This window comes from Xenopus laevis, chromosome 5L (assembly GCF_017654675.1).
Source record: "Xenopus laevis strain J_2021 chromosome 5L, Xenopus_laevis_v10.1, whole genome shotgun sequence".
In the NCBI taxonomy this organism is placed as follows: Eukaryota; Metazoa; Chordata; class Amphibia; order Anura; family Pipidae; genus Xenopus; species Xenopus laevis.
The window spans coordinates 152,306,115-152,333,253 of NC_054379.1; positions in this window are offsets into that span (position 1 = coordinate 152,306,115).

The following is a 27,139-nucleotide window of genomic DNA, read 5'->3' on the forward strand; positions in this document are numbered from 1 at the left end:
GGTTACTATGCTAGGATAGGCTACAAGTAGGTTATCTAACATGCAGTTGCATGCAAAGTTAATCTGGCTGGTTGCTATGGGCTACAGAAAGTTCTTTGGGACTAAATTATGACTTTATTATCTATCACATTGTGTCCTTCTCCAGTTGACTGTTTGCTGCAAGTCTGCGAGTTGTAGTTAAACAAAAGATGGAGGGTAGTACACTTTATATTCCCGATATAGCTATTCTTAATTTCTGTTCCCAGTAGTGATGTGTGGGATGACACAAAACCTATTGTTTTCAGTGGGTTGACCAATGGTTGGGTGGGTTTGGGTTGAAATTTGTCCAACCATAGCAAGTTAGGGTTGGGTGTGGGTTGAGTTTTCTCTGACCTGTGCATCACTAGTTCCCAACATTCCTGCCTTGTCATAGTTTTCCTTTCCTCTATATTTGTCTAATTAGAGGGTTCTGAACGACTTTATACCCCCCATACCTTTGGAGAAGAGTATCTAACATATACCAAATATTTTTAGCACCTCCACTGGACTTTCCATGCTCCCCTCTCCTTTCAAACATCTCTCCGCTCTCTGTATTTATTGTTATACCCCTGTCAAAGTCCTGTGCTTAAGCTATCATTTTCCTTTAGAAGAAGTAATTTTAGCCAACCTCCGCATGGATAGATTTATGTCATTTGAGGACCACTTCAAAAACTCACAGAACCCCAATAAGCGAGGTCACTTTGCTCTGTGAAATGTGAGAGGTAAAACAATTAAAACCATGAATCAGAGAGATAATGTAAAGCCAAACTGTTACAAAGATTCCAAATACATTATTCATTGCAAGCTATGCTGTAAAAAACCCTATTCTCCAGCATTCAACAAAGGTCTGCATTTCCAGTGACCCCCCACACTGAAATTAGAAACAGAAAAAGTGTCTTTTAGGGGACAGAGAGGATACTTTGCCGTGCAGAATCAATGAGTGAAACTGAATTTTATATTCTCGGAATAAATCTTGTTCTTTTTATTTTACACTTGGTCTCCCAAGCATAGGGGCATGAGTATCCACGGAGAAGAGGTAATTGTTCCATTATAGATCTACAGCTTTATTTCTATATCTCTAGAATAGTAGGTGCCATTTTTTACATCACTTGTTGATAGATGAATGAGCACCATTTGATTGAAAGCCACCAGCAAAGTAAGCTGTAAGCCAAAGGGCTGCCCAACTTTATGAAGACCTTAAAAAGCCCTCACTGTAGGAGGGCGAGTACATTCATTGAAAAGTTCAAGTAAGAGGGTCAAGTATATCTGAATTCAGTCGTTGGATCAGCGGGGGGGGGGGCTTCATGTGTGCTCAGCATACAGTATACGGGGCAGGGAGACAGCTCAAAAAGGAGGCAACGAATTGTGAAAAGAGTTAATTATGTAGGTCAAAAGTGTACTTTCTTAGATAAAATAAAGAGACTTTTATAGCTTACACAGAGGTTTTATAGGGGAGCTGGGACCTGCAGATAATGCAACAGACACAGCAGCAATGTCTCTGGTGCTACTTGTTATAGAAAGGAGGTGTAAAGATGTTGCTTTTAGCATTCGAAGGAAGAATCAAAGAGGGAACACTGTACAAACCACAGGCATTTATGGAGAGGAATTCAGTAAGGAACTTTGTAGGCTTTATTTCTCATTACATTCACATAAAACATTTATGTTTGGCCAAACGTTTGCATTATATAGGCAGTAGAGGAACATATTGATGCTCCCCCCCCCCTCCACCCAGTGAATTAGGTTTTGTTTGTCCATTGAACAGGTAAATATGATACCCATGCATAAATATATAAGGGGAGCCAAAGACCCCTTCATTGACAAACAGTCATGTTTAGGCTTTAGAGTTTACACCCAAGCTATCTGCACAAATCTACAGCCCCCAGCTCTACAACTGGGATTTTGTCTTCACTCGTTTGCTCTTTCATTCTTTGCCATGGCATTCTTTTTATTAATCTTCTAAATAGTGATGTGGCCAGGAAAATTCAACCAGCATCTGACCCTAACCCGCAAAATGTTGCCATTGTAGGACCCGCACCCAACTCTAACCAGCAAAATGTTGCCATTGTAGGACCCGCACCCAACTCTAACCAGCAAAATGTTGCCATTGTAGGACTCGCACCCAACTCTAACCAGCAAAATGTTGCCATTGTAGGACCCGCACCCAACTCTAACCAGCAAAATCTTGCCATTGTAGAACCCGCACCCAAACCCTACCTGCATCTTCTCACTCTGTAAGCTAATTTTTGTGCGCACCTCTGGTTCCATGACAGGGAATCTTTGAGAGTAGTGGAGGAATGTACTTCCCACGTCTTGCCTGCAATGGTTGGCCATTTTTCAAACTGAACCCGCCCAACTGATGATCAACCTCTGGGTCACATTGGTTTTCGGTCAACCTACACAGCGCTATTTCTAAGACAAATTAGCTAATTGTTTGTTCCCTTGGCCTTTTCTGGTCAAAGTGGCCTACTGGCTAAAAGGGGCAGCCTTCTGCTCAAATTTTAGTTATGTCCTGGCACTATGGTTAACGATGGTTCAATACTCAGACCAAAACCAATCTGCATTTTATTGTAAATGGCCTGCAATTCAAATCAGACATTTCTCTTAGTATAAATTATAAGGTGTCATGACTGAAACACAGTAGAAGCACTGCCCCTATAACATTTCTGTGAAAGGACCAACATATCCTGAGATATACCTATGTTGGCGTAGATTTATGCTAAATCTTTGTGCAAGTTATGAGCCAGCTTATGGCAATTTCCCTGCTATGGAGTATTCCATTAACAGCAACATTCAGAAGACCACACCTTAACAGACATCAGACCACTCCGATAAACTGTCAATAAGCAAAGGTGATAAGGAAGATGGCTCCCTACCAGTGACAGCAAGTTGAGCCAATATTAACCTTTGTAGCAGCTATAGGGGAAGAAAAAGTCAATGTATTCAAGTCATATTAGATTTCAAATGATTCACAAGATTTTAAGGAAACCTCAGAGATGTTCTGCAGCATTGTACAGAAGATGAATAACGCACGTGTGCTTCTTGAATGGTGACAATGCCGCGTGATAAAAGAACACAGGTGTACTGATCATGAGCCGGGCCTGGAGACCGAGTGCGTGGTTGTGTAAAAGTGTGAGATACTGGATGCCTGCGGCACCTGAAGATAAAGTGACAGCAAATGTTGTGCGAATTGAGTTTTTCCACTTCAAAGGCGATGATGTCATGTTCAGACAATGACTTTGTGCTGCAGCAGCTGAGATGGTGTCACTTTTCATGTGCCTGGCAGGGCCGCCATGTGATAGATGAAAGTGTCTTAAGGATAATTACATGAATAATAGATGGAATCCAGTAGTTTGAACCGTGAAAAAAACATTGCCGAATGCTGTGGGTGAAGGGAGTGAGAACGTTGATTGCAAGATTCAGTGGAGAAACCAGGACAAGCCTTGAATAAATAATTTAACCACTTTTTTGTATTTTTTAAGGACTAGATGAATTTGGCCGACACTTACAATAGGAATAAGATTAGGGTTAGGGACTATTTTGGCTAATTTAATGGCAATTGTTGCATTTATCAACAAGTATTAGCAGGACTTACTTTAGTAGTGGTGGGACTTGAGGCCTTGTCTATGTCTACAAAGCAAGACTTTCCCATGAAGCTCCCTGCCACAGTGGGGCTTATCCACAAGCCAATGTGTTCCTGCTCCCCTGCCCGCTATCTCTCTATACTTCTTTTCTGTTGCACACATTCTATTATCTGCTTAAACGCAAGACAATATATAGACATTATCTATCCTAATTGCCTTTAACGTGCTTAGTCAAGTTAATTGCCAGCGATGTGCGCACTGCACACAGTTTTATCTCGCTGCTCCTTCAAGTGACACATGCATAAAATGCTCCTTTTGTTTCATAGAAAATACACGGCCCATTTTATTTTCCTGAAAGGTCAGAGCGTGTGCCAAGTGCGCCCTGGTGGCACAATGCCACGGAGCTAATAACCAAGGCACCAGTCAAGCCACATGGATATTGTAGAATTGCTGGGCTATGCTCTCTTTGATTTAAAGTGGAGTTTTAGTTCTAATCTATCTAATGTAAATGGCCTTGAGTCATCTGTTCTATAAATGCCAGATGCTCTTATCTAAGCTCTGAACATTTTTGCCTAGTGCTATAAAAGATTTGGCTGGCTCCCCTTATTCAAATGAACAGCGAATGCTGCAGACACTTTGAATATGTACTTTTCTGCTGCTAGAGCCGCACACGCGTTGGATCTGTTGTTGTTGGAATTACATTGTGACTCAGATCTGGAACAGTTTAATATAGGAAGGCTAAGCCTGCTGATGTCCTGTTTTGTTCAACATATTACCCAGCGTCCTTAACTAGCCACCTGGGATTGATACTTGACAGCAATGTGTGGGCTGTGCAGCTAATGTATTACATTTAGGACACCGATAGACCTTTGAAAGTTGCTGAATGACAACTTTCAGTTCTGGGTTGCCTGCTCATCTCAATAAAAGTGGACATTTGCATGGATAAAACCCATTTTTTTCCTAATTGATACCTTTCACTACATCAATCCAGGAATCTGTAGAATACAATGGGGCAAATTCACTATTGGCCGAAATTGCGCTAGCGACAGTTCTGCCGCACTTCGCCAGGCTTGGTTTCGCCAGAGCTGCTCAAATTCATCAAAATCTGAAGTTGTGCCCAGGGAGGCGAAAGGTAGCGAAGTTACGCTAGCGTTAATTCGTCAAGCAAAGTGAAGTTATGCTAGTGATGCCTAATTTGCATATGGCGCCACGTTAAAGTACAATGGACGTATATGTTGCAACATTACACTACACAAGCCTGGGAAAGCTTCATAAAATAAAATAGAGTTGTTATATTGCCCTACACATGAGCCCACTGTATAGTTTAGTTGCCATATATTGGGAAATGTAGGGGGGAAGGAGGGTACCCCCAAAAAAATTTACGATCTTTTTCAGCCTATCACCCTTAAAAAAGTAAAAGACGCCAGCGTTATTTGGGACTTAGAAAAAAATTCCTTGATCTACTCTATTGCACTTCGCCTGGTCTGAGGTGGAGAAGACAAGTCTGGCACAAGAGGTAATGTTCAGTAAAATCCGCAAGTTAGTGAATTAGCGTAGTTACGTCACTTCGCCATAGCGCAACTTCGCCTGGCGTTAGGGTGAGAAGCAGCGCTAGAGTATGTCTACTTCGCTAGCGAATTTACGCCAGCACCCGTTAGTAAATCAGCGAAGTGTCAAAATTTTGTCAAACTGGTGAATTTTCGCTAGCGTTAGCCACTTCGCCCTTTAGTAAATTTGCCCCATGAATCTGCCTTTTGTATGAAATTGAAAATATAGGGAAAATGTTAGCCAGGCACATTGACAGCCACTGTACAAGAGGCCATACACAGTATAGTCACCTTTCTAAGATTCCTCTTGTTCCAGCCGATAACCTGAGCAGCATGGATTGAAGAAGTTCCTTTACATTTCAGCAGCAAGTGAACCATGAACTGGCCAACATGTTGCATGAGCAGATGGAATTCTCAGACCTGCCCTAATGACAGATATATTAATATCCATAATCCAAGGCTCTGTCCTAGGTCCCTTGTTAAGTTATTTGTCTTTTATACTTCCGGGCAACTAATCAGTTCAAATGGCTTCAAAAACAACCTCTATGCTGATGATACTCAAATGTATGTGTCTTAAATGCAACTGAGATCAGATTCTTTTATGTCAGCCATTTTTTTTTCCTAACAAACATGATGTGTATTGAATTATTTAGGAAAGTCTAATGCCAAGTTGTACATTGGCCACATTCAGACATTTCCTTTTCTCACTTTGTTTCCACCACTTCCAGTGCTGTAGGGTTTTGATAGGAAGCAGCATCATAAATAGAAGGAGGAAGTGAATATAAATTGTCCTCTCACTACCCCATAACTCCACTGCTCCAAGGATCCAGCTGCTTAGTTTTGGCCCAAGGTTGGAGGTGATACAAAAAGGTAAATCAACCACAGACTTACCAAAAAAAAGTCTTCAATCTCCAACACATCAATAGAACAGTGATTAGGCAGCAGGGCCTTTGAATTCAAGTTTTAAACCTGATTTGAAATATTATGAACCTACTTGTGGGACTTAACAGTACTGGCTGCCCCATACATAAAGTCCTCAGTCTTGTTTCAGGCACTAGTATGTGTTTTCTAACATGATTCATCTAAGATGGTCATGCTGCTGTTATCGATAGTACCAGCTCCCCTTGGTGTAACCTCTATTATCTATGGTATGTCAGCCATTTCTAATTGGATGTTTCAACATTACTTTAAATTAAACCTCACCCAACAGTGTTATTGACTCCATTAACCGGTAATGATGCCAATATCACTCCATCTCACCAGACCCAATGCCTTGACATTATCCTTGAGTCTGCTCTGTCCTTCACTCCTCTTATTCAATCAATAACTAAATCATGTCATTTTCACCCAAGTAATATTTCCAAAATACAGTATAAATAAATTCATACAAGGTTCCATCAAAATTCTGATTCACTCTACAGTCATATCTCATGTTGACTCTTAACTCTCTCTATTAACTGGCCTTCCACTCCAGAGTCATCTCTTGAGTCCATAATAAATGCATAAACTTGATACTCTTTAGCTACCACTCTTCCTTTGTCATACAACTTTGCCAGTCTCTACACTGACTTCTGAGACCTTTCAGAATAGAATTCAAACTAATGAACCTGACATTCAAAATCATTCATAGCTCTGATCCACCCAACATCTTTGAACTTATCTCTAACTACTATCTCTAACTACTCACCCAACTGTTCTTCTACTTCTCAACTTCTCAATCATTACCATGTCACATACTCAAATTTAAGACTTCACTAGAGCTGCACCCATTCTCTGGAATTCCGTTTCATGTCCTTTAAGACTTTCTTCTAATTTCTCTACCTTTAAACAATCTCTTAAAACACATTTCTTTGGAGAAGCTTAACCTCATCTATCTAGCTAACATTTTCAGTGCACACTATATACCACTGCCACCTACTAAGTCCTATGCACAATGGCACTTCTTACACTTCTCTCTGACTCATAATATTGTATGTGTCTCATGCCCCCTTCTTCTTTTAGACTGTCTGTAAGCCCTATTACATTTATATTGATTGATTGTAGATCTCACATGTTCAGTGGTGGTTCAGATCCTGAGACTGTAGGAGGGCATGTAAAGGACCAAAAACTCTTCTGCCACCAGCTGTATATAAGCAGGAGTTTTTTGAGTGAACCCATAACATAATATTACAATGTTGTTTGCAAAATAAAACAAAATCATTCGCACTCTATGTCAGATGGAAGTGAGATGCAATAGCATTTTTTCTTACACATTCTATGGTCAGTATTAGCCATCTCTGTTTCTTAGTGTTCCAGTTATGTAACAAAGGGATTTAGGTACAGGGCAAAGGTTCATCTGAGGATTCACATTGCTATAAGTATCAGCCTGCATTAATACACTGCCATCTGTTCATTGTATCACCCATGTTTACATGTGTCAGTGTTTATAGACAGTGGATCTGTGCGTCACCAAAAGGAGTTGCTTAGTCTGATAGGTAATTTACTTGTATATAACACTGGACTCTGATTCAGCAAAGCCTTGGCTTAGTGCTTGCCTCAGCAATTTGGTGTCTTGTGCAAATCACTTTCTCTGCCGCTGGCACCACTGAGCTCTACAGGTCTTAGACTAGTCTGTCTGTCTAATTGTGACTACAGTAATAAATAACTTGAGAAGCATAGCTATTAATGTTATATGAGAATATTATCAGGTCTCCGTATTATTGGTTGGATGTATGAGATAGGGTAAACCCACTTCTGTCTTTGGTTGGGGGTTACCTCCTGGCCAATAGACAGCAATAGTCTTAAATACTATCAAAATCACACTGGGCTGTCAATAATGAACTTCAGTGGACATCTCTGCTGTCACCTCTTCTACAGGACTAGAGCAGTCACATTGTTAAGGTGGTCATAGACGTTAAGATTTTTCAACCAATTTTTATGCAATACAACAAAATATCATGAGGTTAGTGGGCATCGACTAACGATATTCATCCAACATTGGTCAGAAAATTGAACGGTCAGGTTTGAAAATATTCATTATTCACAGTGAAATGTATCCATTGTCCAGTTGTTTGCAGGGCCAAGAAGGCAGCTACTCACAGTTTTCCTAGATTTAACTAGACGATATCGCTTGAAATGGCTGATGGACAAATCGTACATTTAAATCGATCAGGATAAGCTTGGTTCTACATTAACGTAAAGATCTTTTTATAAATCATCTATGGCCACCTTAAGACTAGGGTCTCTCAATGCTGAGGAAACCATAACATGTATTGTCGATGTTACTTTCAGAATAGTCTGATTCCCCTACGGTTTTGGGTATGAACAATGGAAATCTGGTGTGAGTTCTGAGCAGAACATGATCCTTGTCTTCAGTTGTGGGGGGTCCACGCTGATGTGGAGGGTGATTGATCCTCAGGTCTCCAGAGTTCTGATCATTTGGTATGCAAGTTGTACTATTGTATCTATGTACTATGGCTATTTGTCTGTTGGCAGTTTGATGTGATCAAAATTGTTATCCCAGGGCTGAACGATTAGATGACCCTTAAAGGACAAATTAAACTTTAAAATCGCAAAGCCTTTATTAAGAAATAACTTACCGAAATTCCACTTGCGCTCCTCTTCAGAAAAGGCGACAGGGCGACGATCCATCGTGCAGCGCTTGATTTCTCTTCCATGGCTATCTCCTATAAGGAAGGCAGGGAGGAGAAATCGAGCACTGCACAATTGTAATCGCATTTTCTGAAGAGGAGCTCAAGCGGAGTTTCGGTAAGTTATTTCTTAACTTTGCGATTTTAAAGTTTAATTTGTCTTGGTGTTAGTTTTTCAATGTATACCAACGAATTTTGATTTTTGATATTACTGGTCCTTTAAGTGTTTGACCAGCTTAAAGGGGTGGTTCACCTTTAGGTTAACTCTTAGTATGTTATAGAACAGCCAATTCTAAGCAACTTTTTAATTGGTTGTCATTGTTTAATTTTTATAGTTATTTAATTATTTGCCTTCTTCTTCCGACTCTTTCCAGCTTTCAAATGGGGGTCACTGATCCCTTCTAAAAAACAAATGCTCTATAAGATTACAACTCTATTGGTATTGCTACTTTTCCTTGCTCACCTTTCTATTCAGGCCTCTCCTATTTATATTCCAGTCTCATATTCAAATCAATGCATGGTTGCTAGGGGAATTTGGACCCAGATTGCTGAAATTGCCAACTGGAGAGCTGCTGAATAAAAAGCTAAATAACTCAAAAGCCAGCAATAATAAAAAATGAAAACCAATTGCAAATTGTCTCAGAATATCACTCTCTGCATCATAGTAAAAGTTACTGCACAGGTGAACAAACCCTTTAAGGGTTTGTAGACATGAGAGTTTTCCCCACAGTTGACATGCAGTCAGTTCCTTTCAGCTGCACTGTGAATACTGTGATCAGGGCTCAGTTAAATATTGATCAGGCCATTAATGCAATCATCTCCCAATGGATCTGCATGGGCATCCCATATCATATGATTATTAGCTAGGGAGCCAAAGGATTGGATTTACCTGATCCCTTCAAAATCATTGCCATATTGGGCAAAGATCCAATCATATGGCTACTAGGGATGCACCGAATCCAGGATTCGGTTCGATATTCGGCCAGGATTCGGCCATTTTCAGCAGGATTCAGATTCAGCCCAATCCTTGTGCCAGGCCGAACCGAATCTGAATCCTTAAACTCATGTGACTTTTCGTCACAAAACAAGGAAGTAGAAAAAAAGAATTCTCTCTTTTTCCCTCCCCTTCGCTGATTTGCATATGCAAATTAGGGTTCGGATTCAGTTAAGTATTCAGTTGAATCTTTCACAAAGGATTCAGGGGTGTGGCCGAATCCAAAAAAGTGGATTTGGTGCATCCCTAATGGCTACATCCCCAAGCATATAGATCACCTGGCATATGGCTGACGTTTGATGTAGAATCTCATCTATATAGCTAGACAATATAAAAAGTCATTTAGCTCCAGGTCTGGTCTGGTAAAATCGCAGCTTCATGTACTAAAATGAAAACACTGTGGAACTCAGTTTACTTACAGCGAGTAACTTTATGTAGACAAATACTCTCTGTACCCCCCCATTATCTATATATTAAGGATACTGAACCATAATGTGCATAATGCTACTAAAAATGCTCTCTGCTCCTGTATCAATTTCATGGTCCAATCCTCATTGCAACCAGTGCTTCACAAATAATGTTGTGCCGGGTTTGTGGGGCTATTGTTACACAGCTGAGTTTTCATGAGTAAATTATATAGTGAATAAAGTACCCCCTCTTGTAAAATATAAGGATATTATAAGTTACCGAGGAGTTTCATGACCATATAAAAACACGAGGCCGAAGGCCGAGTGTTTTTATACAGGTCATGGAACTCCGAGGTAACTTCTAATATCCTCATATTTTGCAACTGGGGGTACTTTATTCACTATAATACACAAATTTCAGCGAGTCATGTGACAGAAATGACATCACAACTCTCCGATTATAACTGGTGACATCAGAACTCACCGTTTATAAGGATATGATTTACAGGATATTCATAGCTTTTGTGTATTATATATATATATATACACTATAGCACCAGCACATTACAGGATGCTTTATAATCATTACTGGAAAATGTCAAAATATCCCATATTAGGATTTAGCTGGAAAGCTTGAGATTGCCAAATGATATACAAATTGGGAGATGATTAGCTGCTCTACAAATCTGGATAGGGCCTGCGGTAATAATTAGAAGTGCTGTGATAATGAGCTGGGTCTGCCATTGTTCAATCCTCCCTTTTAGTACAACCCTCACAAACAGCTTATTGTGACTGCTCAATGTGCCTTGAGGTATAACAGATCTTTTCCGCCATTCTTTCTTTTGATTGATTGTCTATTCATGTTTTACATTTAGGGATCACATGCTCCAATTTACCACCTGTTGCTGTTAAAGCAGGGTGGGCACTTATTTTATTAGGGGCTGCTTAAATCTGGCGATAGATGTTACCCACTGCAGTACTGGGACTGAATAATTACCATGCGGAATAGGCAAGCTGTTGAATTTAATTAAATTACCAAGTATCTATCAATCTATCTGTCTCTCCGTCTATGTATCTATCTGTTTGTCTATCTATCTATCTATCTATCTATCTATCTATCTATCTATTATTATTATTATTATTAACATATAGCGCCAACATATTGCGTAGCACTGTAAAGTAAATGTGATTATACAACTACATCACATGAATTACATATATAGAATATATGGAGTAACAAACTATCTATCTATCTATCTATCTATCTATCTATCTATCTATCTATCTATCTATCTATCTATCTATCTATCTATCATCTATATCTATCTATCTATCTATCTATCTATCTATCTATCTATCTATCTATCTATCTATCTATCTATCTATCTATCTATCTATCTATCTATCTATCTATCTATCTATCATCTATCTATCATCTATCTATCTATCATCTATCTATCTATCTATCTATCTATCTATCTATCTATCTATCTATCTATCTATCTATCTATCTATCATCTGTCTGTGTTTTCAAGAAAATAGTCTAGGTCTTCTTTCAAAAGGCAAAGTACAGATGTCAGAGAAAAAGAATGACTTAATAGTCACATGATTGTATAGGACTGGACCAGTGAATCAGTTGGATCAATAGATTGGATCATATGAGGCTCACTGATGGGCTGTAGTAAGGACAGATTAGGTTTCCGGACAAGACCATAAATCAGGGACCCCCAACCTTTTTTACCCATGAACCGTATTTAAATGTAAAAACAAAGTTGGAGAGCAACAAAAGCATGCAAAAAGTTCCCGGGGCTGCCAATTATAGACTGTGATTGACTACTGGTAGCCCCTATATGGACTGGCAGCCAACAGGAGGCTCTGTATAGCATTACACCTACTTTTTATACAACCAAAACTTACCTCCAAGCCTGGAATTCAAAAATAAGCCACGTTGAGACCACTGGAAACCACATCCAAGTGGTTGGTGAGCAACATATTGCTCATGAGCCACTGGTTGGGGACCACTGCCCTAAATGATGAAGATACCTTCTTGCCATGGTTTACATGTAATCATATGAGTGGTGGGAAATATCTGGAAACAAGTCAGTGACATGATAAGGAGTTATTTAGGACAGGAACCATAGGGGCCTAGAAGGGGGCAAAAGAACAGACTGGACAGAACAGAGTGGGTGACACACAGAATAGTCTGACACTGCAAGTAGGCAAAATACAGGAATGATGCAAAGTCAAACACAAGGTGAGCAGTGATGGGAGAATAAATTCGCATGCGGCGAATTTCTGCATTTCTCCGTCGGCGAATAAATTTGCAAAAATTCATCGATTGCGTCAAAATCGCTGCATGTCAACACTATTCAGACGCCCCTTGACTTTAACTCCGGTGTTTTGCCAATTTCTCGCCGTTTTGCAAATTTCACGGGAAATTCTCAGATTTTTTCATTGAAGCAAAACGGGAGAAATCGACCAATCACTAAGGGGGAGTTCTGGGCATGCAGCATACTAGCAAGGTCTGATACAGGCAGAAGTCCAAAATGAAGGATTTGGATTCTCAGCTTATGGATACTCCAGTAGGGGCAAGAGCTAGGGTCCCAGCAGTGCTCTGGCCAAGGTAAGTGGAAAGGGAAGAGTTTATATGGTTTAAGAGCAGCTGCGATTCACTGGTCATAACTGTGTGATGAGTTTGCAGGGGTTCATTTGGGGGAAAGGGGAAGGCCCAGGTTAATAAGAACTCTGTTGAGTGTTTTCTTAGACCACTGGTTAAGAAATGACTTAAATAAATGGTCTCCACTTAGAATCACAGCAATGTCTTATATTGCTTCCATCCTTACTGTATAATTTGATGTGTTTGCATAATTGCGCAAAGTCTGTCGGAGACTTCGAAGAAAAATTTGCACGTAAGTAAATGTGCCCCTAACATTCAAGAGAAGTTTATAAAGGAGATCACCTGTCTTGTTCTAATTGACCAATAAGGACACTGGAGTATCCCACAAAGGCAGCTTGAACATCTACCTTAGTTTGAATCTAATCAATGCCTTTCAACATGCATTTTATATTATGGGCAGGCGTTCTGCACAGGGATGCACAACAAAGAGCTTGAACTGCAGCTTTAATGACAATGTCTTTTTTAAAAATAAATTTATTTAAAGATGTTTATGTGATTATGAATGTGCGTGTGTGGTGTATATATCTATATTATATAATATAACTATACAGGTTTGGGACCTGTTATCAAGAATGCTCGGGACCTGGGGTTTTCTGGATAAGGGATCCTTTTGTAATTTGGATCCCCATACCTTAAAACTGCTAAAAATCATTGACACATCAAATAAACCTAATAAGATTGTCTTGCCTCCAATAAGGATTAATTATATCACAGTTAGGATCAAGTAGTTCTACAGAGAAAAAAAGGAAATGTTTAAAAATGTGGGTCTGTGGGAGATGGCCATCCAGTAATTCGGCACTTTCTGGACAATGGGTTTGCAGATAACAAATCCCATACCTGTGTATAAAATGAATTAGTATATCATAGAACACATGATTTTTTACAAAAAATATATTAAATAATGCTAAAATCATTATTCCATGTCCATTTAACCCTTTCCCAGCTGTATTAATGGGACAATAAAAGAATTGTATCATTGCCTTCATCAAACCTGCCCTCGGCTCTGTTATCTGATTAAAGGGGCAGTCGCATTCCAGGCATTTTTTAACTTGATAGGTGAGCTTCATCAGAGGATAATATATTAAGGTAATTATGGCTACTTTTGTGTCCTTTGCTGCCCTAATCCCCAGGAGGATGCCTTGGGAAACACAGACTTGTTTACCTTTCATCTAATTCAATCAGTGAGCATGTGTATTCGCTTCCCCTGCCTGGCACTGTTTACCAGCACTAGTCCTGGTGAGTTTTTTTATTTTTTTTTTATTTTGGAGCCGATAGATGGAGCAGACGTTTGGTGCCCCACTGAGAGAGACTGAGAATCATGGAAATATCCAGTAGTGAGTTTTGAGGCTGTTTAGTCTGGGGCTAATGAAGAGCTCACAGCTGACCTGATTTCATTAAACTAGGTCAGATCGAGCAACAATATAACATTTTTGTTCCGCCATAAAGCAACCCATAGGGGTATGGGCTTTATTCCTTTATTCTTTAATTCACAGGTTTTATTGAAATGATCAATGGGGAATATCGAAGAAGAAAAGCCGTCAGGATTTCTATAATAAAATCAATATGGGGGAAAAGACTGGGGATGTTTACAGTATAAAGCACTCTGAAACAGAAAGTTTCCATAAAGAAACCTCATTTAAATGCAACGCGCCGGAACGTTCACAGGCAGAAAACTCATTTTGGAAGTGCTCATAAATGCCCTGTTGGAACCTGCGCCAGGAGAAATTTCTTAATCATCCTGGGCAACCATTGTATGACGGCCAGTTTGTAGGTTGTGAGATACAGTGAGAGGCAGTGGTAGGATGGCTAATTCTAAGCAACTTTTCAATTGGCCTTCATTTTTTCTTTTTAATACTTATCTATAGTCCTTCTCTGAGGCAGTCGGGTAGACCCGCTGTCCTACAACCCAATCGGCACCCAATAAGTTCCCAGTGACGTAACTAGAGGGGGACGGGCCTGGCGCGGGACGTGCTGCCGGGCCCCCCCCCTCCTTACACCCGGAACCGCCCGGGAATCAGCCCTGAATTTGTGGCACGTGAGCTGCCGGGGGGCCCTGAGGGGGTGCGGGCCCTGGACCAATCGCACCCCCTGCTCCCCCGGTAGTTACGAGACTGTAAGTTCCCCTACCTAGACCCGTTACCTGACTCGGCCTGCAAATAGTTTACTTACCTTCTGACCCAGAACCCATAAAATCTGAAGAGACGACAGGCTGGAGCTGAAACAAATTGGTAAGGGGACACATTTTGCACACATCTCATTATAGGGTCGGAGGGCCCAATCCTGCACCTAACCCAGGTCGCCAGCTTTAAAGCAAACATCCGATTGGCTGCCATAGGTTCCTAAACTTGGAGCAAACATTGTGACTTTGATTATATAACTCCTTTGTGTGCTTCTGTTGAATGATAGTTTGCTTCTTATTTAGATCTCTGTTGGATTATGGGAGGTATAGTTTGCACACACACATAAATATACTCTTTATTTCACAAAACATTTGACAAGTGGTATGTGAAATAAAGAGTGCTGGTCCTTACCAACCATATGCATATTTAACCAACCATGTGACTTAAATCGTTTAGAGACGAGTGCGGACACATTGACTTTGATATAAAGGTATGGGAATCCGTTATCTGGAAACCCGTTATCCAGAAAGCTCTGAATTAAAGAAAGGCTGTCTCCCATAGACTCCATATAGACTCCATTTTATGCAAATAATCCAATTTTTTTAAAAACAATTTTGTTTTCTCTGTAATAATAAATCAGTAGCTTGTCGGATCGCTGGACCATATACACGCACAGATGTGGCCGCAATCCAATGGGATTTTTTAACTTGCCCAATCGAGATCTGGATGACTTTTGGCCAGATATCGACCAGGAAAGCCCGTCGGATGGCCCCACACACGGGCCAATAAGCTGCCGACTCTGTCTGGCTGCAGCTTTTATTGGCCCTTGTATGGGGGCCTTAAAGGGATACTGTCATGGGAAAACATGCAAAATGCATCCGTTATTAGTGCTGCTCCAGCAGAATTCTGCACTGAAATCTGTTTTTCAAAAGAGCAGACAGTTTTTTTTATATTTAATTTTGAAATCTGACATGGAGTTAGACATATTGTCAGTTTCCCAGCTGCCCCCAGTCATGTGAATTGTGCTCTAATAAACTTCAGTCACTCTTTACTGCTGTACTGCAAGTTGGAGTGATATCATCCCCTCCCTTTCCCCCCCCCCCAGCTGCCTAACAACAGAACAATGGGAAGGTAACCAGATAGCTCCCAGGTAGAACAGCACACAATAGTAAAAGCCAAGTCCGACTGAGACTGATTCAGTTACATTGAGTAGGAGAAATAACAGCCTGCCAGAAAGTAGTTCCATCCTATAGTGCAGGCACAAGTCACATGACTGGGGCAGCTGGGAAACTGACAATATGTCTAGCCCGTGTCAGATATCAAAATTGAATATAAAAAAATCTGTTTGCTCTTTTGAGAAATGGATTTCAGTGCATAAGTCTGCTGGAGCAGCACTATTAACTGATGTGTTTTGAAAAAAAAGCACATTTTCCCATGACAGTATCCCTTTAAGATATAATTAATCCTTATTGGAAGCAAAACCAGCATATTGGGTTTATTTAATGTTTACATGATTTTCTAGTAGACTAAAGGTATGAAGATCCAAATATTGGCAAGACCTGGTATCCAGAAAACCCCAGGTCCCAACCATTCTGGATAACAGGTCCCATTCCTCTGAATACATTTCCATAAATATCATAATGATAATTATCACAGTGCTACTACTGCTGCCTGAGCTGAACTTGCTTTACATTGGGAACACCCAGGGCTGTTTTAATGTTAGGGATCATTTAAAGTCCAATGTAACCCCCTCCCTCTGATCACTTGTCTCACTGGAGCTTTTTGATCACTTCTCTTCATTCATCTGGAAAATATCTGTTCCAGTGCACAGCTCACTGAGCCCAATGTGGTAACCTCACACTGGCCGTCAGCTCTCCGCTCCATCCACAGCTCTTAATAAAAGGGCCACTGGCAGGAACAAAGGTATCCGGGGCTAAGAAAGAGCGAGGACCTTCAGCCTGATGCATGTCATCTCTGGTTCAATGGCAAACCCCAGCAACCCTCTGACCGTTTCAAGCATCGCAAGGGATGCCGGGAGTTGCTCTTGAACAACAGCTGGAGAGCTGAAGGTTAAGTAGCACGGGCACGGGACAATGTGTTTGGCTGGGGGTGATTTATGGCTTTATACATTGGCGGGGCTGCTTCAGAAACCATCTGCAAAGGCTGCTGGAGAGAAAGGGTGTCACTCAAGCCTGAGCAATACCATTCCTGTGCCCAATGTCACCATTAGGCTGCCACATTTAGTCTTATCTTATTTCAGATTCAACCAAATGAATTTAAAGGGATATTGTCATGGGAAAAAAAAGGTTTTTTTCCAAAACACAGTTAATAGTGCTGTTAAAATAGCAAACTGATTTTCTTATATTCAATTTTGAAATCTGACATGGAGTTAGACATATTGTCAGTTTCCCAGCTGCCCCCAGTCATGTGACTTGTGCTCTGATAAACTTCAGTCACTCTTTACTGCTGTACTGCAAGTTGGAGTGATATCACCCCCGTCCCTTTCCCCCCCTAGCATCCTAACAAGAGAACAATGGGAAGGTAACCAGAAAGCAGCTCCCTGACACAAGATAACAGCTGCCTGGTAGATATAAGTATAGCACTCAATAGTAAAATCCAAGTCCCACTGCGACACATTCAGTTACATTGATTAGGAGAAACAACAGCCTGCAATAAAGCAGTTCCATCCTTAAGTGCTGGCTCTTTCTGAAAGCACATGACCAGGCAAAATTACCTGATATGGCGCCTACACACCAATATTACAACTTAAAAAAAAAAAAACTTGCTGATTCAGGAATGAAATGTTATATTGTTGAGTGAATTGTTTGCAGTGTAAACTGTGTAATTTAGAAATAAAAACAACATCATAAAAATCATGACAGAATCCCTTTAATGATTCAGGACAAGATGAAGTTTTGGGGAATAAATGTTTCTGTACCCCAGAGGAGGCAGCCACCCTTCCAAAACTTGTCATAGACTTATCATGTCTATTGACTCTATGTACTTCTCTGATGAAGTACATACAGTAGTTACGAAACGCGTCAGACCATGAGTTAGCATTTCTTCTTTTAAACCTATGTAAACCAATAAAGGATGAATTTTTAACCAACAATCTATTTGAGCGATCCTTTTGACTTTGGAGTGCGCAGCAACGACTTGGATGTGAATAGGTGAAAACGTCTCCCTTAGCGACAGACTCGGGGCGGCAGCACCCGGGTCACCCCGTGGAGAGGTAAGCTGATCCTTATGTATATTTATGTATGAATACAAACAACTGTCGGAAAGAACGTGGGAAGGATTGTGTAAGAAATGCAGGGCTCACGGCAGGCGCACCCGGGCCAATTACCACCAACGGTGATCGGATTTTAACCGCTGTAAATCTTAATGCTATAGAGGATCAAGCGGATAGAAATTATTTATATCAATTCAGAATCTCAGAACTGGTGTTGGGATATATATGATTGACTCTATCCAGGGCCAACATCAGGGGGGTACAAAGGGTACTCCAGTTTTGATACAATAATTACTGGGCCCCTCAGCAAATGATTTTTCAGTTCCCCAAAATATCTAGAGGTTGACCTTCTTTACCAATATTAAGGGGCCGATTCACTAAGGGTCGAATTTCAAAGTTAAAAATACTTCGAAATTCGACCCTCGGATTGAAATCCTTCGACTTCGAATATCGAAGTCGAAGGATTTAGCGCTAATCCTGCGATCGATCGATCGAAGGAAAATCGAACGATTCGAACGATTTTAATTCAACGATCGAAGGAAAATCCTTCGATCAAAAAATCACAGGCAAGCCTATGGGGACCTTCCCCATAGGCTAACATTGACTTCGGTAGCTTTTAGCTGCCGAAGTAGGGGGTCGAAGTTTTTTTTAAAGGGGAAGTACTTCGACTATCGAATGGTCGAATAGTCGAACGATTTTTCGTTCGATTCGTTCGATTTCGTTCGAATTCGAACGAATTTAACCAATTCGATGGTCGAAGTACCCAAAAAATACTTCGAAATTCGAAGTATTTTTCATTCGAATCCTTCACTCGAGCTTAGTGAATCAGCCCCTTAATGAAACTGTATATGAATTAGGGCCTCATGGGGCTCCTGTACCTACTGGGCCCCCCTTCAGCCGCAGGGTCTGCTTCCTCTGTAGTTACACCCCTGCCCACTTGCACTCACTTTGCTTTACTGGTTTTTCTTCTCTATATAGGCTTCATTTAGAAGGGATCTATATCTTGCTAAGCACCATGCCTACCTAGCCTTCAGAGAGGGCAGGTTGTGCTGATGGGGCACAGGGCCCCAAGAGACTTGGTATTTGAAGGAGGTGAAGCTTGAGGAAGAGTGGCTGAGATAATGGGCAGGGATTTTGACATAATGGGGTGTGACCATGGTAGATCAGAGGCATGACCATATGTGACTGGTCCATTCCCAATGGGCCCCATTCTGCTCATTGACAGGCTCACCACCAAGGAGCTCCAGTTCAGGCAACCAATGAGCTAAAAAATTTGGACACTCTGGGGAGGGCCCTGCTGATCTAGTAGTGTGATTATTGATGGTGACCCAGTCTCTATCTCTATATATATTATAGCCATCCCTATTTCTAAATGAGCAAATGAAAAAGTAACCCTTCCAAAATGTTTCGTTGTCTCCATCATTGGCTGACATGTCCGTCTAAGTCATGTTAATGTTCTTTTGTAAAGTTTCCAATAAAAAATATCCCAGGTATGAGATCCATTATCCGGAAACCGGTTATCCTGAAAGCTCAGAATTAAGGAAAGGCCATCTCCCATAAACTATCCAAATAATCCATGTCTTAAAAAGTGATTTCCTTTTTCTGTGTAATAATAAAACAGTAGCTTGTGCTTGATCCCAACTAAGATATAATTAATCTTTATTTGAGGTAAAACCGAGCCTATTGGGTTTATTTACATGATTTTCTAGCAGACTTAAGTTATGAAGATCCAATTATGGAAAGATCCGTTATCTGGTAAACACCAGGTCCCGAGCATTCTGGATAACATGTCCCATACCTGTATACTTTCCTCCTGTCTAGTGCTACCTCAAAGTAAACTTTTATTTGCTACATTTAGGGGCATTTTACTAAGCTCGAGTGAATAGTTCGAATAAAAAAATATTCGAATTTCGAAGTATTTTTTTGGGTACTTCGACCATCGAATTGGTCAAATTCAATCGAAAGGAATGATTCGAACGATTCGAAGTAAAAATCGTTCGACCATTCGACCATTTGATAATTGAAGTACTGTCTCTTTAAAAAAAACTTCGACTTCATACTTCGCCAGATCAAAGCTACCGAAGTACAATGTTAGCCTAGGGGGACCTTCCCCAGCACTTTTTTTTGGTCGAATAAAAATCCTTCGATCGATCGCTTAAAATCGTTCAATCTAAGATTTTGCGCTAAAATCCTTTGAATCCAATATTCTAATTCGAAGGATTTAACTTAGAGGGTCGAATTCGAGGTTTTTTTTTAACCCTCGAAAATCAACCCTTGATAAATCTGCCCCTAAGTGTACAAATAAACAGGAAAATGGGTCAGAATAATAAGGGATTTCTCTGAAACTCTATGAGCCCTCCTTGTCTTGTTACATTATAATATATACATATACTTTATAAATACTGTAACAGTTATGTAATGGGAAACACTACTGAATTATTTAAGGGTAAACAAAAGAAAATGAATTCATGATAAATTATGAATGATTATCATTAAATACACATACAGAAGAGAAAACCCCACTGACATTGCTGGAGCAAGTATGAGAATCAGTGAATCTGTGTTGTGTTATAAATATAACCTAAACTTTAAATGAACCAGACAGAGAATCATTTACAGCAGATATCTGAGTAGGCTTAATTATTCCTAGATTAAGGATGAGAAATTCCAGAGCCAGTCAAAGATGCTGGGAAATGTAGTACATACCAGCTATAGACACAAGACTGTATTATACATTTATAGCTAGTGATTTGTCCCATTTCGCTTTGCCATAAAATTCAAGAAACTGTGGAAAAATTTGTGGAAAAATTTGCGAAACGCATTGAAGTCAATGGGCATTAACATTTTTTCCATGTGAAACAATTTTTCTCTCTCCAAAAAGTCAATGGGTGTTTTTTCTAATGGCAACTTTTTTGTCCAAATGCATTTACGTCAATGGGAGCTTTTTCTTATGGCAACTTTTTTGTTGCGGACAATTTTTCTGCGGCAATTTCAAGAAAAAATTGGCAGATGTCGAACTGCGGAATTTCACTGTGAATCCTAGGCTGGCGAAAAAATTTGCTCATAACTATTTATAGCATATGTAGCAACCAAGAAAGAATTGTCCTTTACAAAATCTACAGACTCATAAGGGACTTCTCCCAAGTTACCTCAGATAACACTTTCTTACCTTTGATCTTCCTTTAAATAATATTTCACAAGGTTTTTCCTTTAACAAGTTGGCACCAACTTCTGCCAGTTATACAGCCCACAGGCTTCTTACACAAGAGAAGGAGCATTATTATCATAATCACTATCACAACAACCACTAGAGAGCATCATTCCAGGGTTGCCCATTGGGTTGCAGTTGGTTCTTTTAAATATCCGAGTTATAGATTCCTCCATTACACTTTTTTCCTATAACATTTGGTCTTGAACTGTTTATGTGTTTGATAACCAAAACTCTGGTCTGGTTACAAAGTTACATTTGGTCTCGTTACATTTAACCGGACCCCTCTCTGATGGCAAATAAAGTTGTTGCAAGTGAATATTGTTGACCTTTGGGGTCATCTTTGGAGAAACCCTGCCAGAACTGTGACCTGCCCTGAGGAAGCACCTTCAATTGACTTATTTTAACTTGATTTCTTACTTGGTCTTACTTCTTGACCAGAGAATCTAAAACTGCTCCAAAAATAAGTCGACTCTGCAACCAGATTCCCATCCAAACAACAAATGAAATAATAAATACATGTAGCTATATACAATATATATAATAAAATCACTTATATAGTAAAGTGATCCCCAACCAGTGGCTCTTGAACAGGTTGCTCACCAACGCCTTGGATGTTGCTCCCAGTGGTCTTAAAGCAGGTGCTTATTTTTGAATTTCTGGCTTGGAGGCAAGTTGGCCAAATGGCCAATCAGAGCCCCTATTTGGCCCCACCCAGGAACATTTTTATGCTTGTGTTGCTCCCCATCTCTTTCTACATCTGAATGTGGCACACAGATAAAAAATGTTGGGGACCCTCAACCTAGATAGATACCTAACCTGGTGGGACATGTTGAAGAGATGTGATGTATTGGCAATGAATCAGGTGTGAGCAGTGCAGGCAAGGCTGACCTTCTAAGCCAATGTGTATATGTCCCTTCACTGAAATCAACACCATCCATCCCCAATCTTCTTGGTGTGCATGTGTTATTTTAGTTTGCTATTTATTAACTGTTCCTCACTAGGGCAGGTTGTAAACAGGAGAAGGTATGCCTTCAGACTCAAAGGTCACTCTTTGTCTGGCTTTTGCATCAGTATAGGCATTAATTCAATAAGGTAGACCTCAGTGTCTTACTAGTGTCACATAGGTTGGCAGTGGCAGGCTGGTATAAGAGTATACATTTCACATCACATACATTTATATACAAAGTTCCAAAGGAAGACACTCAAGGTTTGGGTAATGCTACCAAGGAAGAAGTTACAAGCTGTAACTAGTATAAACATAGCCACATATGGGCTAAAACCAAGATGATCAGAGTTTATCTGGAGGTGGGGTCCATATTATTTACAGAATTAAATTAAACTAAGTGATATAGCAACCAGCCTATGGAGCACATTGTCAAGCTTTGTACAGCTAGGCCAGACTGAAGGTCACGCTTACCATTCTATGAGATTACTGTGTAAAAATACAATTTTCTATTGGATGCCTGGTCAAACTAGGGGAGATCTATAACATGTTAACACCTAAAATTGAGCTTCCAATGACTGAAAATGATCAATAAATGGGACGAGCTGGTTAACACATACATGGCAAGCTTGATGTATTTGTTGCAGGAAATCGGCTGGTCTTTTTGCATCAATCATGTATCCAGTTCCCAGAACCATGTGACTTTATCAGTTCACCACCATATATTTCTTCCTGAGAACTATGAGGTGACCTGAAACTCATGCACTTCTGCAAACCACAAAGCCAACTAGGTTTGTGGCCCCATTGCTGCCCCTGAAACAGCTGATAACGGATTTACTGCCCTCACCACAGCAACATTATCTGATCGGAACATGACTTCCCTCCTCAGAATGTTCCCATTGTGCTTTACTTTAGCTGGCAGGAGAAGAGGCTCTTCCAGGAGAGCTACAATTGCCCAAGATTGTAGGTTCTCACACATTACCATTAAATTAAAGATCTTAACTGCGCAGAACTTTGCAGAGCTTTATTAGAGATGTCACGAACTGTTCGCCGGCGAACTTGTTCGCGCGAACATCGGGTGTTCGCGCTCGCCGGAAGTTCGCGAACGTCGCGCGACGTTCGCCATTTTGGGTTCGCCATTGTTGGCGCTTTTTTTGCCCTCTCACCCCAGACCAGCAGGTACATGGCAGCCAATCAGGAAGCTCTCCCCTGGACCACTCCCCTTCCCTATAAAAACCGAAGCCCTGCAGCGTTTTTTCACTCTGCCTGTGTGTGCTGAAGAGATAGTGTAGGGAGAGAGCTGCTGCCTGTTAGTGATTTCAGGGACAGTTGAAAGTTTGCTGGCTAGTAATCGTTTTGATACTGCTCTGTTATTGGAGGGACAGAAGTCTGCAGGGGTTTGAGGGACATTTAAGCTTAGGTAGCTTTGCTGGCTAGTAATCTACCTTCTACTGCAGTGCTCTGTATGTAGCTGCAGTGGGCAGCTGTCCTGCTTCTGATCTCATCTGCTGACTGCTGCAATAACAGTAGTCCTTGTAAGGACTGCTTTTATTTATTTTTTTTGTTGTTTTACTACTACTACTACTACTACTATAAGAGCCCAGTGCTATTAGTCTAGCAGTGTTGGGGAGTGGGACTGGTGTGCTAATCTGCTGCTCCTAGTAGTTCAGCAGCACCAACTTTAATTTTTTTTTTAATATTCATTTTTTTTTATTTTACTTTTTTTTATTTTACTACCGCTGTAGTAGTGTATAAGTTGACCTTTTAGGCATTATTTGCCCTGTAGGCATTATTTGCACACTGTTTTCTTCAACCCGCCATCTAGCTGTGTGACCTTGTTCACATTCTGTCTAAATATCCATAATATTACCGTCTCCAGAAAAAACACCGGAGTGACTTTTTTCAAGCAGCCATAATATATTTTACGTAATCCGTATCCACCGCTGTAGTAGTGTATACGTTGACCTTGTAGGCATTATTTGCACACTGTTTTCTTCAACCCGCCATCTAGCTGTGTGACCTTGTTCACATTCTGTCTAAATATCCATAATATTACCGTCTCCAGAAAAAACACCGGAGTGACTTTTTTCAAGCAGCATTCATATATTTTACGTAATCCGTATCCACCGCTGTAGTAGTGTATACGTTGACCTTGTAGGCATTATTTGCACACTGTTTTCTTCAACCCGCCATCTAGCTGTGTGACCTTGTTCACATTCTGTCTAAATATCCATAATATTACCGTCTCCAGAAAAAACACCGGAGTGACTTTTTTCAAGCAGCCATAATATATTTTACGTAATCCGTATCCACCGCTGTAGTAGTGTATACGTTGACCTTGTAGGCATTGTTTGCCCAGTTTTTTTGGCCGCAGCCACTGAAGCACAGAGGCCAGAAAAAATATGCCATATAAATGCTGAAAATAGTAATTTTTTGCCATACGTTGACTCAACGTATATGGCAAAAAATGACTATTTTCAGCATTTATATGGCATATTTTTTCTGGCAACTGTGCTTCAGTGGCTGCGACCAAAAAAACTGGGCAAACAATGCCTACAAGGTCAACGTATGGCAAAAAATGACTATTTTCAGCATTTATATGGCATATTTTTTATGGCAACTGTGCTTCAGTGGCTGCGTCCAAAAAAACTGGGCAAACAATGCCTACAAGGTCAACGTATGGCAGTTGTTTAAAGAGAACAGTAGATTACTAGCCAGCAAAGCTACCTAAGCTAAAATGTCCCTCAAATCCCTGCAGACTTCTGTCCCTCCAATACAGAGCAGTATCAAGCAGATTACTAGCCAGCAAACTTACTATCATCTGTCCCTGAAATCACTAACAGCTCTCCCCCTACACTATCTCTTCCAAGCACACACAGGCAGATTTTTCAGATACATTTTTGCCCTTGATCCCCCTCTGGCATGCCACTGTCCAGGTCGTTGCACCCTTTAAACAACTTTAAAATCATTTTTCTGGCCAGAAATGTCTTACTTAAGGCCCAGTAAATGTCTGGTGAAAAGTACATAATACCCCTTGTGCCAATAGCACTGCACAGTGTCTAATCACAATTAATATTGATGGGCAAATTTATTTGACAGGCACGTATTTGTGGCGAATTTTCACGTTTTGCCACCGGCAAAAATTTTCAGCGACAATTACTACACCAGCAATAATTCCAACACCAGTGACAATTAAAGACTCCCATTGACTTTAATGTGCATCAAATTGACACCAGTGATGGAATTGTCGCCGACATCAAAAATTTTTAACGCCGGCAACAAAATTTTCTGTTTCGTGAATTTTTCAGCAAAGCAAAACGGGAGAAATTTGCCCATCACTATTAGTAGGTTAAGGGGGCAAGATTAAAAAAGCAGTGTCAAGGGAAGTTTGGTTTCATTGACAGTTGGGTTAAGATTTTGGGAGAGTGGCCATTAGATTTTCAGTTACCTAAGATTTGAGTATAAACCTATTTATATACTTGGAATTGTAGCTGGATGATTGATACACTCAAATTTCCCTTTATCCGGAACCTTGTTATAAGCCAAGGGGGTCTCTGACCAATGGTAGGACTTCCAAGTGGGGCTTGAACTGACAAAGTCAGGCCACCAGTCATTCCATCCCTATTTTACAATTTCTGGCATTCTTTATGTAGTAACATGATTTAGTTGATAAACGCATAATTGAAAAAACATAGAGAGAACGGCTAAAGAACTCACTTAGATTACAACTGTCAGCTGTCTGCTCCCTCGTTAATTGCGGTGTTACAGAGCCGAGGAGACGACTTTGTGCTGCTTGTTGTAATCAAAGCTGTTCGTGTTTTCCCCCTGTTACGGAAACACCAACTTTCCAGGGGAACGGTGAAAGTTTTGACAGTACATTCTTTCATTTCTGCTCAGTCAGTCAATGGTCAATACAGTCAGTTAGAATTTGACATGGTCAGATGGAAACAGAGCCCCTGAGAAGAAAAAAAAAAAATAGAATTAGCTCTTTCAGCTTTTACAACTGAATCATGTAATAGATTAATCATGGAGATGGCCGGCCTGCTGCACAGCTAGGAATTTTCATTGTGCTGAATGCTGGACACCTTTAGCTTTTTTAGGTGGGGTTCACTAAGAGGCAACTGCCCTTTAAAACCCGAACACATATGGAATCCACAGCCTACATGGATAATTAGCAATTCATTAAGATGCATGCTGCAGACTGAACTGTTTATGTGCAGCCATGTACCATACATCTAAATGAATTGCTAATTAGCCATGTAGGCTGTGGATTCCATATGTGTTCAGGTTTTAAAGGGGTGAGGTGGCAAGCTTAGTCCCTTAAATAATTAGACCATGTATAGAATAGGAAGGCTTATGACTGTGGGGGAAAGAGCAGCAACACATTTGTGGCCAGATAATAGCAGAGCATCACTAATAGTGACATTAGGAAAAATAGCAAAAGAAAATAAATGGTAACTGTACAAAAACATTAAGGAGAGATGGTGCCTATAGTAGCAGTGGGAGAATAGTCTCTGGGAAGGGAGTGTGACTGTGGGATAGCAGGTATAGTAGGAAGAGATGGTGTCTATAGTAACAGTGGGATAATAGTCTCTGGGAAGAGAGTGTGACTGTGGGATAGCAGGTATAGTAGGAAGAGATGGTGTCTATAGTAACAGTGGGATAATAGTCTCTGGGAAGGGAGTGTGACTGTGGGATAGCAGGTATAGTAGGGTGAGATGATGCCTATAGTAACAGTGGATAATAGTCTTTGGGAAGGGAGTGTGACTTTGGGATAGCA